Source organism: Phalangium opilio, unplaced genomic scaffold, assembly GCF_054372755.1.
Source record: "Phalangium opilio isolate 3A_F unplaced genomic scaffold, DU_Popi_V2 ptg000053l_1, whole genome shotgun sequence".
Classification (NCBI taxonomy): Eukaryota; Metazoa; Arthropoda; class Arachnida; order Opiliones; family Phalangiidae; genus Phalangium; species Phalangium opilio.
The window spans coordinates 1,115,525-1,134,950 of NW_028324172.1; the positions used below are offsets into that span (position 1 = coordinate 1,115,525).

At 37.5% G+C, this 19,426-nt stretch overlaps 1 non-coding gene across 1 annotated transcript; it reads right to left on the reverse strand.

Annotated features, from left to right (window-relative positions):
- Positions 1–14,458: 14,458 nt before the first annotated feature.
- TRNAS-AGA (transfer RNA serine (anticodon AGA)) lies at positions 14,459–14,531 on the reverse strand. Its single transcript has one exon. It is a non-coding gene; the product is annotated as a tRNA-Ser (tRNA).
- Positions 14,532–19,426: the final 4,895 nt, after the last annotated feature.

A 19,426-nucleotide genomic window follows, 5' to 3' on the forward strand; every position in this document is an offset into this window, starting at 1 on the left:
CGAGTGACCTGACTAGACTAATCTGTGTGACAAGTCGGCCTGACAAGTCTATGATTTGTCAGCTGACTAAAGTTGGGTAATGTGAACGGGCCTTTAGTTAGAAAATCCAAATAAAGTTGTTCAAGCTCGGCATAATACTAAAAAAGCGTCGACTGCTCAAAAACAAGTTCAACCATTTAGCCTGTATCTTCTTATGGTTCAGGCTTCATGGTTCAACTTCCACAGAATGAAGCAAACTGAAAATGTCAACTTTACTTGTTATTAGGCACAAAGCTAGGCCCACCCTTGTTCTCAATCTGCTTGAAAATTGAAGAAATGGGTATTACTTTTCTAGGCGAAAATTCGACCTGATAACGACGTATTTTTTAGGGCTGTGCGAATAGTGGTTTTTCAAACCGAATCGAATAGTAAATCTCTTATTCGAAATCCGAATCGAGTACTCGTTTAAACGAATATTATTCGTTTTTAAAGAAATGTAGTTCGAGCACAAGGAAGTGTGTTGTAGAACGAGTAGAGACTCGTAGCTTCCCCTTTACTAAAAAGCTAGACCTTATTTGTCCAAAAAAAGGGGTATGCATTTTGATCCTCTCTCCGTAACTAGACGAGCCCTTGTAAACATGAAAGATGACCGCCAGCCACTGACGTTGAAACCGGTTTTCGGTTAACCGATTAATTTAAATGGCCGTTTTAACCGCTCCAAAAAACTGGATCAAAAACTGGTTTTTCAGAAAACCAGTTTTTATCCGGCCGTTTATGATAGATGTTGAAAAATGCTATATTTCAACATAGACCCGAAGACCGAATATTAGTACGAGTAGGTAGTACTAATTGGCGATAACTAGTGCCGTTTTCCATTGGCATTCTAGAATATACCAATGGAAAATTACTCCACAGATTTTTCTTGGAGTGAGAACGAAAGTTCCTTTAAAATTGATATGTGTCCATGGTGGTAGATTGCTAGAAGTAAACAGAAGGTAAGTAACGAGTGTCGAAAAACTAAAACTTTTAATTTTGTGAATTGAAAAAACACTGATTCGGTTTTCGGTTTTCTTTTCAAAAACCCGATTAAAACCTAAGAATTTAAAAAAACGGTGCTCTGAAGAGTAAAAAAACCGGTTTTCGGTTAAACCGGGCTTTATTTGACATCCCTAGTGTATCGAGTCGGAGTGCCGGGAATTTCTCAAGCGTTTGCAAATCTTATTTAAAATGCCTTTACTATTTTTTCTATTTATATTAACTATAATATGAGAAATATTCCAAGAGTTAAGCCGGGAAAAAAGAAAACTACGCCTTCTTTAAAACGCGTGTTCTCTAGGAGAATGGAGAAATGACCCCAGAGATTGTAGGCTCGGTATGCGAAAAAATTATGCGAGGAACACTAAATGGCTAGTACGCTTATGTCTAGGCCCTAGAGGCCCAGTCTCTACTCCTTCTACAACACACCTCCATGCTAAGACTGAGTATTTCGTGAGGGAAAAACAAAACACCAGGAACTGCGCATTCGCGTTGAAATTCAAAAAGAAAAAAGAAACCGTTTTATATATGTTATGTGACCATACTAGTCCTTAACATTTTCAGTCGAATACTCGTTTACTATTGGAATTTAGCACCTAGGAAACGATTACTCGGTTTATGGAACTATATTCGTTTTTAAAACGGTTATTCGAATTTCTTTTCGAATAACCGTTTTGTTAATCGAATACTCGTTTTTGTCAAAAGGGCAAATTCGATTCGTCGAATCGAATACTCGATTCGAATTAAACGAATAGTATTCGAAAATTCGAGTATTTGCACAGCCCTAGTATTTTTCATTAAGGGTGCTACAGATAATTAGAAAATACATATAAAGGTGTACAAGCTCGGATGAAATACCAAAGTAAATTGATAGCATCTACTTCTAAGAAATTAGGAAAATCATCGATAAAGCCAACATTGGAAATTTACCAACGTAACTTGTTAGCACGCACAAACCTAGGCCCTTCTAGTTTGTCAACGAGAACGAAATGAAGAAATAGGTTTAAGCGCGCTATAAGGTTAGGCTGACTTCTGACCCAAAAGTAATTTTTTGATGTACTTTGTTAATTAGTTAAAGTACAATACTTAGGCTTCATTAATTGAAAATCGAAACAGGAAAGTTTCCCATTTAATAAATGCTTGTTAATTTAGAAGTATTCCGAAAACTAACTTCACCATAGTTTTTCCGTATCGCCTATGACAATTGACTTAAAAAACCGAAAATGTTTAATGCTTTTTCTATGGGACGCTAACCCTAAAAGGTGTGACTTTTTTAACATTACGGAAGGGTATCAAGTCATATCTACAACGGCCTACCGGCCCTGTAGAATTGAAGATTTCAGATGGTTTTTGAAGCGACATTATCCGCATCGCTCAGTGTCTTTAAAAACCACCAAATATACGAGACAAAAAGGTGGTCAATATAAAACGAGGTAGGAGAGTACAGAGGTGTGAATTTGAGCCACAATATACGCCAGTGGAGCTGAAATTATTTCAAAAACGATAGTAAGCAACCAAGACTTAACCGCTTGGCTATTATGTGACGCCGCGATCCGGTGACTGCCGCAGCGCATCAGAGAAAACCCAGCTGTTCGCTTTTTTCCTGTCATTAGACGTAGTGCTAGCGTATCCCAACTCTATTTGCGTGTTACATAACAGTCTCTTCAAATAAATTGAGAAAAATGGTGCTAGGGCTTGGTATGCTAAATATAATTATATACAAAATCTATTACTTTTTTTTCGCTACTATTTTGGCATTTTTAGGTGTTATACTACTTATTTGAAAGGTGGTACTTCCCTTTAACTTTACGCAATACTTAGTAGTCTAATTATTACAATATTGTTAACATCTTGGATTTTGCGTTTATGGCATTTACTGATACACTTAAAAAATGGAAATTTCAACAATACTCATATTTTCCAAGCGATAGAAGGTTGAACCGCCTTTCTATCAGACAGACAAAAAAGTTTTGGGGTTCATAATGTAATAAGTCTGTTCAGCCGCAATTAGCAAACAAATGTCTATGTAAAACATTTTCTCTCAGTTTGGTTCTCCAATTCTCCATCACGTTTTACTGCTGACGTTTCATTTACTTTTTATGGCTTTGAGTACTCCTTCTAAGCACAAAACAGCCGATGAAATTGAAATTCCAATCAACAAAATGTAGATTTCAAGAATTATATTTTCCAAAGTCAGAGGTTTAACAGCTTCTTCCTCACGGCCGTGTTTAGGTACGAACATATTGGGTGTTTTGTAATTACATTTAAACCGGGCAAGTTTAATTGCTAAACCATGACGCTCTGCAAAACAAATGTTAAATTGTTGATGATTTCCAGGAAGTACAGGTCACAACCTAGGGTAGGAGTACTCAATTTATAGCTTAGATCGTGATTCAAGTGGCGACAAGAAATATTGAAATAAATTGGAGAAATAAGAAGTGAAAGAAGTCAGTAAGAAAACAAAGTACGAAGTAGAGATATTTCACTAAAACAACTTAAAAAGTTTGCTAATAATTAAGAAATTTTGAGAATTATATTAAATATGCAAAAAATTCGAAAAGTGCGAAATATGAGAAATATCAGAGGATATGACGAAATAACAAATACCACTAGTGTTTCTAAAAATGGCACAGATAAAGGCGAGGCTGAATTTATTCCTTTCAGAGCGAGTCCAGTTCCATCAGTTAGAGCCTACCTTGCTGCATCATGTTTTTCTTCGCGAACTAGCCTTAGCCGCGTAGCTCTAGGATTCCTTTATATAGTTCCACTTTTATTCCTCATAGTTTATTTTTTAGGTTTTTTTTAATAGTGAATATTACACTAGAGTCAAGGTCTCCCTATTCCTTTACTGAAGAAACATCGTTGACGAAGCTGTGTTTTATATGTATGTAAGAGCTATTCTACAGTACAGGGTGGAAACTGCGCTGGCGTCCAGTCGAGATACTTCCCCTTACGCATTGGTGTGGGAACCCGGAGATAAAGGCGCCACCTTTTGACTACAGGCGGTATTTCCCATTGGCGGGACTTTCAAATATTTTGTAGGGGCGAGTCTGTTTCATTGGTCTCAATTGATTAGAACATGTCTGACATTACGAGTAGGTGGAAGTCGCAAATAAATGCGAAGCTAAATAACTCTACTTCGAGTCAAGATAAGAAACACCTGAACAATTCTGCCAAGACCACCATGACTTCCAAGACATAGCCTACTGGGAAGTCTGTGACCAAGCCTAACACTCCAGGCCAGAACAAAAGGATAGAGTCTGGAGCCACGGCAATTTCTGCCAGCCACAAAGCTACCCCACTTTTCGATCAGGACGCCCTTCTTGCCTTGCTGGGTAAGATGATAAAAACAAAACTGGGTTCCGTGGTAGAGGAATAGGTCTCTGCTATTAAAGATGACATAGAATTGTGTATTAGTTTCAAATTCTCACTGCTTCAACTTGAATTGGAAACACACTGTGAGAAATTGATTACTACGAAAGTTCAAGAGAAACTAAGTGACTTCCAGGCCACTTTCGACGAAACAGCCGCTGAATTTCAATCTACCCAATCTCAAATAGTACAATTACGGGATGAGTTGGCTAAACCCTGTTAAAACCTTAAGTTTAATTTCTAAATAATTGTTAAAACCTTAAGTTTAATTTCTAAATAATTCTAATTTTTCTAAATAATTCTAATTTTTCTATATAATTCTAATTTCCTTAAGTTTAATTTCTAAATAATTCTAATTCCCTTAAGTTTAATTTCTAAATAATTCAAAATTTTCTTTACTACAAAGTTAATAATTTTAAATAAAATAAGCTACAAAAAATACTATGTAAATTTGTAAGGCGAGTTTTAGAAGAACTCTTTCGATAGAGATGCCAAAGGGGCGTGAAGATCGCGGGCGCCTAAGAAAAAAAAGAGAGTTCAATGGATGGCAGTTGCGCTTATAAACGGGTAAAACAGCATAGAGCTATGCCTGGCGCTCCCATCCCCAAAAAGGGCAAAGTCACGGAAACTTTCTCGTGCCCGGCCCGCGGTCTGAGCGTCGCCAAAGGCCAAACCTATTGAAAGGGGGGACACCCAAGCTCATCTTTATGAAAAGAAAGGTAAAAAAAATTGTATCAAGGACTCCTCCCACCTAACTTCTCCAAAAATATTCCAAGAGACAGGAATCAAGTCTCCAAATTAGCGAGCGAAAACAAAGTTGATAGAAAAATGCAAAATTAGTCGTTTTTTAGTATTTTAGTATAATATTATAAAATAAAGTTAAATAAAGTAGATTTTTTTAGTCGGTCTGCTTTAAAAAATAAAAATTATAGTCTCTCCCAGAGCAAAATTATAAAAACAAAATTAAAATAAAACAAAGAAAAGTTAAGGGTATTTTCATGGTGCCGAAACCCGGGATACGCCTTACACGGAATAAAAGTTTGTGGATAATTAAACAGTGATATTGAGTGATTTATCCAAAAAGTCCCAAGATGAGCGATGGAGAATCTTCGATCGATGATGCGGCCAAATTAGCAAAAGAAGCCGCTAACCTTAAAAAAGCGAGAGCCCTGAGAAAAACAGTTAGGGCCAATACCACTATTCTGGTAAATAATCTTATCAAGCTAAAAGATGCTAAGGAGTTGAAAAAAGAAGAGATTGAGGATCAGCTAGCTATCCTGCAATTAAAACAAAAATCATTGGATAAATTAGATGCTCAAATTTACGAGTTATTGGACAACGCCATGGAGGACGAGTTAAAGACCGAGTTTGATTCCGTTCAAAATTACAACAAGGGTCCCAAGAGGACCATTACAATTTTGCGCCACATCTCGTATAAATTAAGCACAGATTATGAGTCCTATCTCCTATTATAATAAAGCAATAAATATGAAATAAAATTAAAAATTAGGTTATCTCGTTGGATTAATTAATGTAGAAATAGCATTAAGAAGAGTAGCTCCACAGTCAATAATTGCAAAGTGGAAACACTGGCGACATCTTGAATATTTTAGCGAAAACAACACCTGGCATTTTCCAAAATATATATTTAAATTATATTTAAAATTACTATTTAAAATATTATTTTTTCATATTATTTAAAATAAATAATTTATATAATTTAAAATAATATTTTGTAAATGAATTAAATAAATATAAATTTTTAACCAAAATTTCAAGGTAGATTCGTACGCGCGAGCCGCCGTTTTAAAACAATCCACGAGGAAAAACCAGTCGAGCGTTTTACCAACTGGGCTACGAGTAGCTCTGCGATTTCCCTTCTGTTTGCGTACTGTATACATATTGTCAAGCTAGAGTTAACTGACAGCTGAGGGTGAAAATTAAGGCGGGGTATTCGACGCCGTCCAATAAGCGGTGTGACGAAGACGAAACGAAGGAGGAGTTAAACTTTCCGTTTATGCTCCCTAATATTTTACGCTCATCGCTAGATGGCGAAAAATAAAAACGAAGGTTTAACAAGTCCAACTTTGATCCAGCAATTCCAGAAACAGTTATATTTGCTGTTTGGAGTAAAAGCGATTCCGATTCTTCTTCCTTTTCAGCCACTACAGTCGTTGTCGTTTCAATCCTTTGTCTCGGTTCGGTTTCTTCTCTAGTATAGGCTTCTTTTGGTTTCTCTCTTCTCTGATCACGAGGTGTTCTCTTTTCTGAATCTTGGCAAATAGAAGAGTAATGTCTTCGGTCGCAGAACTAGCAAGCTATATCTTCTTTGCAATACTTCGCGAGATGTCCCGGCTTCATACAGATATAGCAGCGTCCTAGTTTTCGTAGGATGTCCCTTTTCTTCTCCACATTAAGAGTTTTACATTCTTCAAAGGTATGATTTGTTCTTCGACAGAAAAGACATCTTGTTTGAGATACACTCGTCAAGGCTGCCGTTGAAAATGGTTTTGGTCTATATTCGACTTGACTGCGACGTTGGGGAGCTCTGGCTTCTGAAGACTGAGGTTTTGTTGCGGTTCTTCCGTCATGAGCGTTTGTAGTGTAAGCGCTTACTCGTTCTCTAGCCTCTACTTCTTCCCTTATGACCGTCAAGAGCTGTTTAATGTCCCATTCCATGTCACAGTCTCTTATTCTGCTATACTCCAAGGTAATTTCCAGTGGAAGTAATTTCAAAATTGGAGGACATAATACTGGTCCATAGTATTGAAAATGGGTTCCCAAGGATTCCAATGACGTCACTTCTACTTCGCAGCGGTCATATAAGTTTCTAAGACCGACGATATCGTTGGCCTTCTTTACTGGATCCAAAGAAAATAAATTTTGAATATGACCGTTTATTAACGCGTCCTTCCTTCCAAAACGTCATTTGAGTAATAGAATTGCCTCGTTATAATTTTCTTCTGTTGCATCCAATTTTGAAATTGAGCTAGCAGCTGATCCTGTTGAAAACGATCGAAGGTACCCGAGTTTATGGGTAGCTGGCATAGGGGTATTGTGGATGGCCACTTCTTATCCAGACCAAAAATCCATCCATTTCGATAAATCTCCAGAATACTTTTCTATTCTTAGCTCTGGCAGCTTCATCGCAAACCAGTTTTGCGCTGAAGGCGGTGGGAGAAAACCACTAGTCATCGCTGTTAGTTGTTGGGGTGGGTGAAGAAAGATAGATTGCGCGGCGCTCGTACCAGCCTGTGTCGTTGTCAAACCGGTCGTGGGGTTTTGTCCCCTGCTGTCGTTACCCCTTGCAACGTCGTTGTAGATTGAAAAGTATGCGGTCCTGGCATACCAAGATTCCCCACTATAGGTTTTAAGAGAGGATGGCTAGTTGGGGGTGGTCCCATAGGGTTGAAATTCGGAGATTGTATAGTGGTTCCGGTCGGCGTCAAAAATGGCGACGGATGTCTCGTCTTAACTGATAAAGGGGATAGCCCTCTCGCTTGGCCTTTTCTCATCTCTTCTAGGTTCTTAGTAATCTTATCCCTTATCTTTCTTATAGCGTTGGAATAATGTTCCGATGTCGCTAATTCTAACCCTAATTCGTCTAAATCTTCGGCCTCATCTTGCAAGGCGTTATCTATTTCTTCTAATTTAGTTTCTTTAACTTTTAACTCACTAAGGTTGTCCAGGAGGCTGTCCTCATCGTACGTTAAATCCGTGAGGCTGTCCTCTATTCTTGAAAGCAATTTCGTAGTCGCTTGTCGACTGATCTTTCTTCTTTGCTTAATAGCATCCCATCTTGAGGGTTTTCCTCGTTTCTGTTGGGATTCTAAACTTGTCTGTTCCGCGTCCGCCATTTTCTCGAACTAGTTCTTTCTAGGGCGTTGACGCGTTTCTGTGGTTCGCCCACTTCATTATCTAATTCCTAATCTAGTTCTTTTCTAATTTTTTTCTTATTTCCCGGGTTTCGGCACCAGTGATAAAGCTCATGGGATTTCCCACTTCATGGGAGATTTAATTATAAAATAAACGTAATCGACTTTGTCTATTCCATAAGTAAAACATTCTTTACTGACGAACGCGCGAATACCTTTTACAAGTTATATTCTGTTCGGACTAGGAAGTCCTCTCTCTTTCAGTGCGCGTGGGGCTCTTCCCAAAAACTCTTCTTTCTCGAGCGGGTATCCGCTTTCCCCTTTCAGTCCCATAACTTCTTTCAAAACCAGTTCAATTTTTCTTTCTTATTTTCAAATCCTTCGCGCGAAAGTCCGTTTCCACAGTGGCGCCTAACGATAGTAGTACAGGGTAAATACGCATTTTTTGGCCAAAGAATGGAACTAAATATGACCAAGCTGAAAGTTTCAGAATCCAAAGAGATTATGGTCCTAATTAACGTCCCAAAAGTCCCCAAGCCTCCGGTGCCGGCTTTCGCCGCCATATTGGAAAATGGCCGCCATACCGGATGTTTCTATATCTCGAGATCTAATAGACCGATTTACATGAAATTTGTTTTAAACGATGTCTTATTACGATTACAAGGCAAACCGATCCAAATTTGTAGCCCTTACATAATTATTACAGAGGCGTTCACGCTTATCATGGAAAAAAGAATGCAAAAATATTTTGCTTTCCAAAATTCTTAAATGTTAAACGTATTGTAATTTTTTCTAAAATCATGGTTATTTGCATTTGTTTACGCTCAATCATACTAAGTTTTCTGTTTTAAAATCGATCAAATTAATCTCGAGATTTATTGAATCGTTTGAGACCCCACGCACATTTCGGCGCGTAGTAATTTAAGCCTGGTAGCCGTTCATGGAACTGCTTGGCGCCTCAAGCGTTATCGATTTTTTTAGCTTCAGTTTTAGTTTCTGTTTCAATTTTCCAATAGAGTAAGCTATGTTTATAGCATCACTATTTTTTTAAAAGTACTTGAAAAATATTTAATTTAACCTAACGTTACTTAAAATTTAAGATGAATGAGTGCGTTTTGTGTTCTGAACCTTTGAGTGGCGAAACTGTCATCGTGACAAGGGGGATTAAAACATTAATCGAATGCAGTTTGAAAAGGAAGGATCAATTACATGTAAAACTACAAGATGTGGCAAGTATTTCAGTTCACACTTTCTGTAGGAAAAATTATACGCGTCCCTCGAGCATTGAGGCTCATCTAAAAGCCACTTCCACTGAGACATCTGGAAATGAGTTAACTGATAATGCAGTGAGACTACGATCATCTCTCGAACAACTTGACTTTAAGACCAACTATTTACTTTGTGGAAAGATTTTACTTAGTGAAAGGCAAGAAAAACAGGAAATACGGTATCGCATACCAGTTTAAGAAGTGACAACCCAAGAGATAGCTGACGCTATAAAGAAACGCGCTCTTGAACGAAACGATGAACTTGGGGAAATTTTTAATGCGCGTGTAAATTTGGTGGTAGATTTAGTTGCCGCAGAAGCAAAGTACCATAGGCCATGCAAGCTCAAATTTTTCTTGCAAGAAGAATCATCATGACATATAGGACGACCTGAAAACCCAGAACTAGGGGAAGCCTTTTCCAATTATGTTCCTACTTGGAAAATAGTGACAAATGTCAATATTCCTTGGATGATTTAGAAGAAACATTTAAGGCATTTTCGCCTTCAAAATGCATGTACACCACCAAACATTTAAAAAACAAGCTGAAAGAAAGATAAGCGATAATATTACGTTGACTGATATGAAGGGGGCAACCCGCGTCGTTTCTTTCAAAGATTCAATTGACCGAGTAATTAAGATGGGAAATGATTCTGGATCTTATAAGAGACAACGACATGCAATAATGGAGTGTATAATATCGATATGCAGGCCTAGGTCGTTTGTACCAAGGCTGCCAACTGCATTTGGAGTGTACATTCACAGAAAATACGAATCAAGGTTCTCGTGTAGAATTATTCCAATTGAATCTTTAAAAGAAACGCCGCAGGTTGCCCCCTTCATATCATTCAACGTAATATTATCGCCGTATCTTTCTTTCAGCTTGTTTTTTAAATGTTTGGTGGTGTACATGCATTTTGAAAGCGAAAATTCCTTAAATGTTTCTTCTAAATCATCCAAGGAATATTGACATTCGTCACTATTTTCCAAGTAGGAACATAATTTGGAAAAGGCTTCCCCTAGTCAAAGAAGATACACGCGTATATTTTCTTTGCCTTAGTTCTGGGTTTTCAGGTCGTCCTATATGTCCTGATGATTCTTCATGCAAGAAACATTTGAGCTTGCATGGCCTATGGTACTTTGCTTCTGTGGCAACTAAATCTACTACTGAATTTACACGCGCATTAAAAATTTCCCCAAGTTCATCGTTTCGTTCAAGAGCGCGTTTCTTTATAGCGTCAGCTATCTCTAGGGTTGTCACTTCTTAAACTGGTATGCGATACCGTATTTCCTGTTTTTCTTGCCTTTCACTAAGTAAAATCTTTCCACAAAATAAACAGTTGGTCTTAAAGTCAAATTGTTCGAGAGATGATCGTAGTCTCACTGCATTATCAGTTAACTCATTTCCAGATGTCTCAGTGGAAGTGGCTTTTAAATGAGCCTCAATGCTCGAGGGACGCGTATAATTTTTCCTACAGAAAGTGTGAACTGAAATACTTGCCACATCTTGTAGTTTTACATGTAATTGATCCTTCCTTTTCAAACTGCATTCGATTAATGTTTTAATCCCCCTTGTCACGATGACAGTTTCGCCACTCAAAGGTTCAGAACACAAAACGCACTCATTCATCTTAAATTTTAACTAACGTTAGGTTAAATTAAATATTTTTCAAGTACTTTTAAAAAAATAGTGATGCTATAGACATAGCTTACTCTATTGGGAAATTGGAACAGAAACTAAAACTGAAAATCCACCCTGAAGCTAAAAGAATCGATAACGCTTGAGGCACCATGCAGTTCCATGAACGGCTACCAGGCTTAAATTACTAGACGCACCGAAATGTGCGTGGGGTCTCAAACGATTCAATAAATCTCGAAATTAATTTCATTGATTTTAAAACAGAAAAATTAGTATGATTGAGCGTAAACAAATGTAAATAACGATGATATTAGAAAAAATTAAAATACGTTTAACATTTAAGAATTTTGGAAAGCAAAATATTTTTGAATTTTTTTCCCATGATAAGCGTAAACACCTCTGTAATTATAATGTAAGGGCTACAAAATTGGATCTGTTTGGATTGTAATCGTCATAAGACATCGTTTAAAAGAAACTTCATGTATATCGGTTCATTAGATCTCGAGATATAGAAACATCCAGTATGGCGGCCATTTTCCAATATGGCGGCGAAAGCCGGCACCGGAAGCTTGGGGACTTTCCGGACGTTAATTAGGACCATAAGCACTTTGGATTCTGAAATTTTCAGCTTGGTCATATTTAGTTCCTTTCAAATTCATATCTACCCTGTACTATAGCCAGACATGACTTGCCTGGATTTCTTTATAAGCTCGATAGTGGTGGACGAGATTTATTTTTAGATCATAACCCTCCGATTTTGGTTCTCTTTTGGATTGAATTAATGGACATTTAGTGTACTTGAAGTTCTTGAACTGATTAGTTGCTAAAAGTAGTGAGAATATTTTCATCGGGAAAAAATCGCGAATATGGAAAATGCATTGCCTTTTCGAAGCAGAAAAACCCTTTGAAACAGAGAAAAACTTTATCAAATGGAAATATCAAAGTATATTCTTACGAGGATAGTCCTCCACGTAAAGTTTTGACGTTATCATTTTATTCTGAAAACGAAAGGAACCATTTTGACAACATTTACCAGATGGTCAATGATAAATATTAGTCATTAACGGCTGAAAAATTTATTTTTAAAGCCTTTACGGCTTTGGGAAAACTAAAGGAGCCCTTGGTATCGGAAGAAGATTCACCGTAGGCTAACATCGAAGGAAATACAAATTCACCTCTTAGAACTATTTCAACTGGAGTATGTTTTCTATAAACAAAAAGCCCAAATGATTTTTAAATCAACATTTCCGTCTGAAGCCAAAAAGCTAAGATTTAACGAAGAGTTTCATTTAGTCAAGAAGAAACATAAAAAATGTCTTTTATCCAATTTGATTACGAGAGGATTGACCATTTTGCATACTCAGAAGGATGATCATGTAATTTGTGGACCACTCATCTCCTTGAAACCGATTTGGGTACGGAATGCTATAGGAATCAAGCTCAGGCTAGTTTTGAATATGAAGCTGCCAGCTCTAATAGAAATGAGGCTTACACTACCGAAAATGAAACAAATCAAGACGGTACTTGATCATATGACGAGAAAAGTTTAAAAATTCAAGAAAATTTCATGGAAACTGCGCCCAATTTACTGCTTTGCGACGAGATATCCTATTTCCGTGGATTACAAATAGTTGAAGAGCACAGCCGAAAGTGTGAAGGATCACTAAAGATAAATGGCAACCAGATCTATTCGGCAATCAAAAACCATATCTATTGGGCTATTGATAACTCATATTTGTGCGCGGAAACTTTACGTCACTTAATCGACAATTGTGTTGAGCATTTTAAAGGTAATCATCAAATTTGAGCCGTAGGTTCTACCTGTAAAATCCCGACCATTTGCCAAGTCCTAGAGGACCCTATTTAATTAGAACTGCTAAAAAAGTTCTTGAAATCAACAACGCTCTACAAAAACGCCGAAGTCTACGTAAATTGTAGGAATACGCATTATGTAGAGAGCTTTAACAATACGGTCCTCTTGTATATCGAGTAAAGAGTACATTGTAAAACCTCTTATGGTTTAAGATAGACACTGGCAGTCTTGGAATGGAACGAACACAAGTGTCGCGTCCATACACATCTATGTATGAAACAGAAAAGGCCAAAAATTGTAATAAAACCCAAGAAAAAAAATTACGTCACAAAATCCTTCAAGCACGTATTTGATTAAATTGTTTCTGTTTCATTTTCCAAATGACCAAAATTGAATTGTTAATTTATTTATTTGTTTGTTTAGATTCGTTAGTGAAATCTGGATAATGTTGGCGTCATCCCCCCGATCGATTTCCCCAATGATTTCTTCACTCAAGTGTCCGATTGTTCATCAGATGAAGAGTTCGACGATTAATAAAATATTATTTAAATATAAAAGCAAGTTTACGAAAATTTCTTGTTTCAATAAGCACGCAGTGTACTAGGCCTACTCAAAATATTTTTCTTCAACTATTGTATCTTACAGTACCTTGCACGTAATAAAATTTACCATTTCCACATCTTAAAGAGATATGTACTTTTGTACCATCGCTTTGTTGGCTTAAATATCAATTACATCACCTTTTGTAGTAGAATGCATTTTGGTAATTTTCAATAGGTCTAAGACCATCCCCTCTCTTTCAATATGTTCTTAAAATTCCAATATTGAAATAACTTTTGTTGACATGAGCCCGCCTTAGATAGATTACAAAAACAGTTTTCATCTAGACGGACCGAAATTCAGGACCTGTCTAAGTTACGCTTCATTGTTCATCTTCAGCTTGGCCAGAGCTCCTTTGCACGGCTTTCAGTTTGACAAGAACCCTTTTGCACGGCTTTCAGTTTGACAAGAACCCTTTTGCACGGCTTTCAGTTTGACAAGAACCTCGGTTTTTCCGTAGTGGGGATTCAAAAAGTCGGGGAAACAAAATTTAAGAGACTATCCATTGTTTATCTTCAGTTTGACCAGAACCCCTAAAACGTTTGAAGCACGGTCGCCCATTATTAGTTCGATGCATGGTTTTCAATTTCACAAGAACGGTTGTCGCCGTTTCCCGGCCTTTAAATTAACATTACAGCGAGGCTCCGTCGAGAATCGAACTCACGATCTCCTGTTTACAAGAAAGGCGCTTTAACCACTAAGCCACAGGGCCCTTGTTATAAAGTGAGATGAAAGCTGCATATTTGAGTAATTTAACTAAATTAACTCATTCGCAATTTTACCCTATTGTTTGCATATATGCATATCTCAAGGAACTAATATTTTTGGAGTTTCTCAAAATTTAATATCTACGAAAACCAGTTAAAATAACAAAACAGCGAGGCTCCGACGAGAATAGAACTCATGATCTCCTGTTTTCTAGACAGGCGCTTTAACCGTTAAGCCACGGAGCCCTTGTTGTGAAGCGAGATTAATGCTGAATATTTTAGTCATTTAAATAAATTCAATCATTTGCACTTCAACCCTTTTGTTTGTATATATGCATGTCTCGAGCAACTATTATTTTTAGAGTTTCTAAAATTTTAATAGCCACGAAAACCATTGAGTTCAGAATATATGTATTTCTAGAGTTTTTGTTGAATTTCCTCCTCGCGGACTCGGATTCGTCGAATTTCATTACTTTCATTAGTCGTTAGCGCCATCTGTCGCCTGACGGGTGAAACTGAAAATAGTTTCTTTTGGTGAGAAATTGACTTGAATTGGAAAAATGGGGCTTAAGAAGACGTAAAGCGCCAAAGTTGAAAAACTGCTAGTTGAGCCTTAATTACTAAGAATTTGTTAAACTTCATTTCTAATAAATAAAATTTTGTTAAATTTCTGTTGTAATACTTGTTTTTACTCAAGATTATCTTTTTTCATTATTAAAGTAATAAATAATATGAAAAGTTATTAAATTTTATCATGGGTAGAAAATGCTCAGTAGAGAAGTGCGTTAACACTGGTAGGAATAGAAATGTTCCGTGGCATAAGTAAGTATAGAAATAAAGAATATTAAAAAATATTCAGAAGTTCAACACTATTTGAATTGTACTATTAAGATTCCCTACTAAAAATCCCGAGTTAATGAAACAATGGTGTCGGGCCATTAAAAAACCCGAATGAACTCCACAAAAATATGATGCTATTTGCGGTGATTATTTTTGTCAAGCGGACTATCGCGAAAATTCCAAAATACGCGTGCTATCGGCTAATGCAGTTCCTACTCTGTTTTTACCCGAATCTTGCAACCCAAACTTCAACATAGGAATTGTATATTAATGAAATATAAATCTAAGAAAATTAAATGTTTTACTGTAATTTGCCACTTTTAAACCGTTTACAGAAAACTTACAGTCGGTGTAACAAAAATGCAGGCCTAAACGAAAGTATTATTTCGGAGAGTTCCGCGTCTTATTCGCGATCAATAGAGATAATCCCAGACCCTGAAGACCTTTTAGAAATAAGTGGCTGTGAAGTTGTGGATGATGTTGCTCAAAATATTGATATTGAAAACACGGATGGCGAAATTAAGTCAATGGATAAAAATGTAAGACACGCTTTATTAAGTTTGGCAACATCCCTAATGTTTTGCAACATAATCAGGCAGAGGAACGCAATGTTGCTTCATCAGAAGTTGAAGGTTTGGTTGAACCCATGGATTGGGACTATACTCCTAGCCGTTGCTCTGAAGGCAATAAGAGTTTAAACAAAAACCAAGAAACTGATGAAAGGATTGCAGCTTTATATTCATTGTCAACATTTCATGTACATTGAGTAGTTATGTTTAACTTATGTTGGTACAGTTGCCGCAATTAAAAACTTTCTCTCTCGCGACGTCTTGTTTCAATCATAAGCCGCAAATTATTGATCTGATACAATGGGTATAAAAAAGGTATCTTATATTGTTGTTTCAATAAATTTTTTTCAAAGCGTTTTTTTACACTCTCCACTTTCCATTTCCAACTGCTAAATAGGGGGTTTTGAATGATTGGGATGATTTTAAAGAGAAGGTGAACAGTTGAGCATAGCTCGTCCGAATTACCGAATAACATTCCAGAGAGTAATGTTAATTGCAATTTTCTGAACACACGTCCCCCACGGAATCAGTGCCTAGAGCCATATTCTTATGGATAGAGATACCCTTTAATATTGCACAAAGCTGTAATCAACAATTGTGGAATGAAACTTCTAATCTTCCTCCGGTGAAGATATGGCCACGGGTGCGACATTCTGTTCCACTATGGTTCGCAAATGCCAGAGGGTGGAGAAAGATTTCTATCTAGATTAGTGGGCGATTCTTGATGTCAGATTCAACATAAGTCTGCACGAACGTTTGGTTGAAAACGGCGAATTTTGGAGAGAACCATCTAGAAATTCAATGGCCAACCAATTCCCTCAATATGTCACCCATTGAAAACCGCTTGGTGGAGGAAATAAAGGTTCACTGAAAAGGAGAATACCCACATTCAAAGTATAGCATGGGTCACAAAGTGGTGCCTACATTTGAGAAAGTGGTTGTATTCATTGTCTTCAACTAATTGGGATTCGCCATAATGAAGATGACGAACCTTTCTCAAGAAACTCTTTATTTACAATGCGAAATTAGTATTATACTAAAGTTCCACTAGTCTTAGCAGTGTATCCGATGGCAAATTATGGTCTTTTTGACAATCAATATAATCTGCTGAGCTGCACGAAGTATTAAATCCTTGAAGGTTAAGTAAGGACGCAATTAATGCAGAGTGTGTATATATTTTATTGAGAACAACCCAACCAACATAACAAGTTAAATAAAGAATAAAGACACTTTGCTAATTACTATCCAACATTTATTCTAAATTATGAACATGGTTAGGATAAATACATTTATACGTTTTCATTTTCAATTTCATTATGCGATTAATATTTGATTATTTTACCGTTGGCGTTTACAACCTGTTGCATTCTCTGCGGCATTGATGTAAACAGATTGCTTATATAATCGGGCCGCTCGCCAACCTCTTCCCATGCGGCCTGGATGATGGTGTTTAGTTCGTCCTTATCATTGGGAATTATACTGTTCTGGGATTAAATCCTTTTCATAATCGCCCAGACGTTTTCGATTGGAGATAAGTCGGGTGAATTTCTTGGCCAGTTCATTAGATCTATTTCCGGATGATTCTCATTCAAATACGCCATGGTTGCACGTGACTTGTGTATACTCGAATTATCTTGTTGAAATATAAATTTACCGTCCGGAAAATGATTGTCTACGACATGAGGGAAAAACGTATGTTCCAATACATTAATATATTTATCGGAATTAAGGTGCCCTTCTATTCGCGCTAAGGTGCCAATTCCATGTTTTGAAATATAACCCCACACTGGCACAGAAAACCGTCCGGTATTCTGGATTGAATGAATGTTAGCCGCATCATATCGGGTCCCTTTCTCTCTCCTCACTCTTACGTGATGGTCCATAGATGAACAAAATGTTGATTCGTCGCTGATGACAACTTCATTCCATTCGTTCCTCCAGTGAAGGTGAGCGCGCGCAAATGCTAGGCGTTCTTGTTCGTGCTCTGGTTTGAAATATGGCTTCTCCGCGGCGATACGACTGTGTAGCCCAGCGTCACGTAATCGGTATCTAATCGTTGTTTCCGACGCTTCCAACTCCATGATGGATTTTACAGATCGAACAGTAACCAGCCTCATGTAACGCAACGAGCCTATTGCGTTCTTCCTGTGATAAGCTTGGCATACTGACTGGTGAGAGAGTGAGACAAAGTGAGTAAAAAATATATTCTAACATATATTTGTTCTATTTTATTCAGGCAACATATATTTTAAAAATGCCACGAAAAAACCCAATAAATTGGGTTTTTTCGTGGCATTTTTAAAATAAAACAAATATATCACTCTCTCACCAGTCAGTATGCCAAGATTATCACAGGAAGAACGCAATAGGCTCGTTGCGTTACATGAGGCTGGTCAGGGGGTTCCTTTTATTGCGCAGCAACTGGGCTGTTCAAAGCCAACCGTGAGGTCATGGCTAGCCGCTTATGGTGAAAATGGACGATTGACAGACAAACCAAGGCCTGGAACTCCACGCGTTACCACTGCAGAAGAAGACGACGTTATTGCTGCTCTTGTTGTGAATAATCCTACCACCACTGTTCGATCTGTAAAATCCATCATGGAGTTGGAAGCGTCGGAAACAACGATTAGAAACCGATTACGTGACGCTGGGCTACACAGTCGTATCGCCGCGGAGAAGCCATATTTCAAACCAGAGCACGAACAAGAACGCCTAGCATTTGCGCGCGCTCACCTTCACTGGAGGAACGAATGGAATGAAGTTGTCATCAGCGACGAATCAACATTTTGTTCATCTATGGACCATCACGTAAGAGTGAGGAGAGAGAAAGGGACCCGATATGATGCGGCTAACATTCATTCAATCCAGAATAGCGGACGGTTTTCTGTGCCAGTGTGGGGTTATATTTCGAATGTAGGACATAATCCCCCCTGGACATAATCCCCCGGACATAATCCCCCCATTAGAGAAGAAAAAGACATAATCCCCTCAGGTAGGAGACAAAATCCCCCGGACAATTTCCCCCGAACGGATGATGAAGACAAAATACCCCCAGCCCAAGGACAAATTCCCCCCAGCCCTAGGACAAATTCCCCCCAGCCCCAGGACACATTCCCCCCAATAGATGTAAAAATAACATTTTGGAAAAGGCATACCTTTGTTGGTCGCTAATATATTTTGGAAAAGGTGGCAGCTAATTAATAGGAGAATATTTTGGAAAAGGTGCCAGCTAATTAATAGGAGAATATTTTAGAAAAGGTGCCAGCTAATTAATAGGAGAATATTTTAGAAAAGGTGCCAGCTAATTAATAGGAGAATATTTTGGAAAAGGTGCCAGCTAATTAATAGGAGAATATTTTGGAAAAGGTGCCAGCTAATTAATAGGAGAATATTTTGGAAAAGGTGCCAGCTAATTAATAGGAGAATATTTTGGAAAAGGTGCCAGCTAATTAATAGGAGAATATTTTGGAAAAAGTGCCAGCTAATTAATAGGAGAATATTTTGGAAAAGGTGCCAGCTAATTAATAGGAGAATATTTTGGAAAGGTGCCAGCTAATTAATAGGAGAGTATTTTGGAAAGGTGCCAGCTAATTAATAGGAGAATATTTTGGAAAAGGTGCCAGCTATTTAATAGGAGAATATTTTGGAAAAGGTGCCAGCTAATTAATAGGAAAATATTTTGGAAAAGGTGCCAGCTAATTAATTAACTACGCCACCAGATCGCTGAGGCTT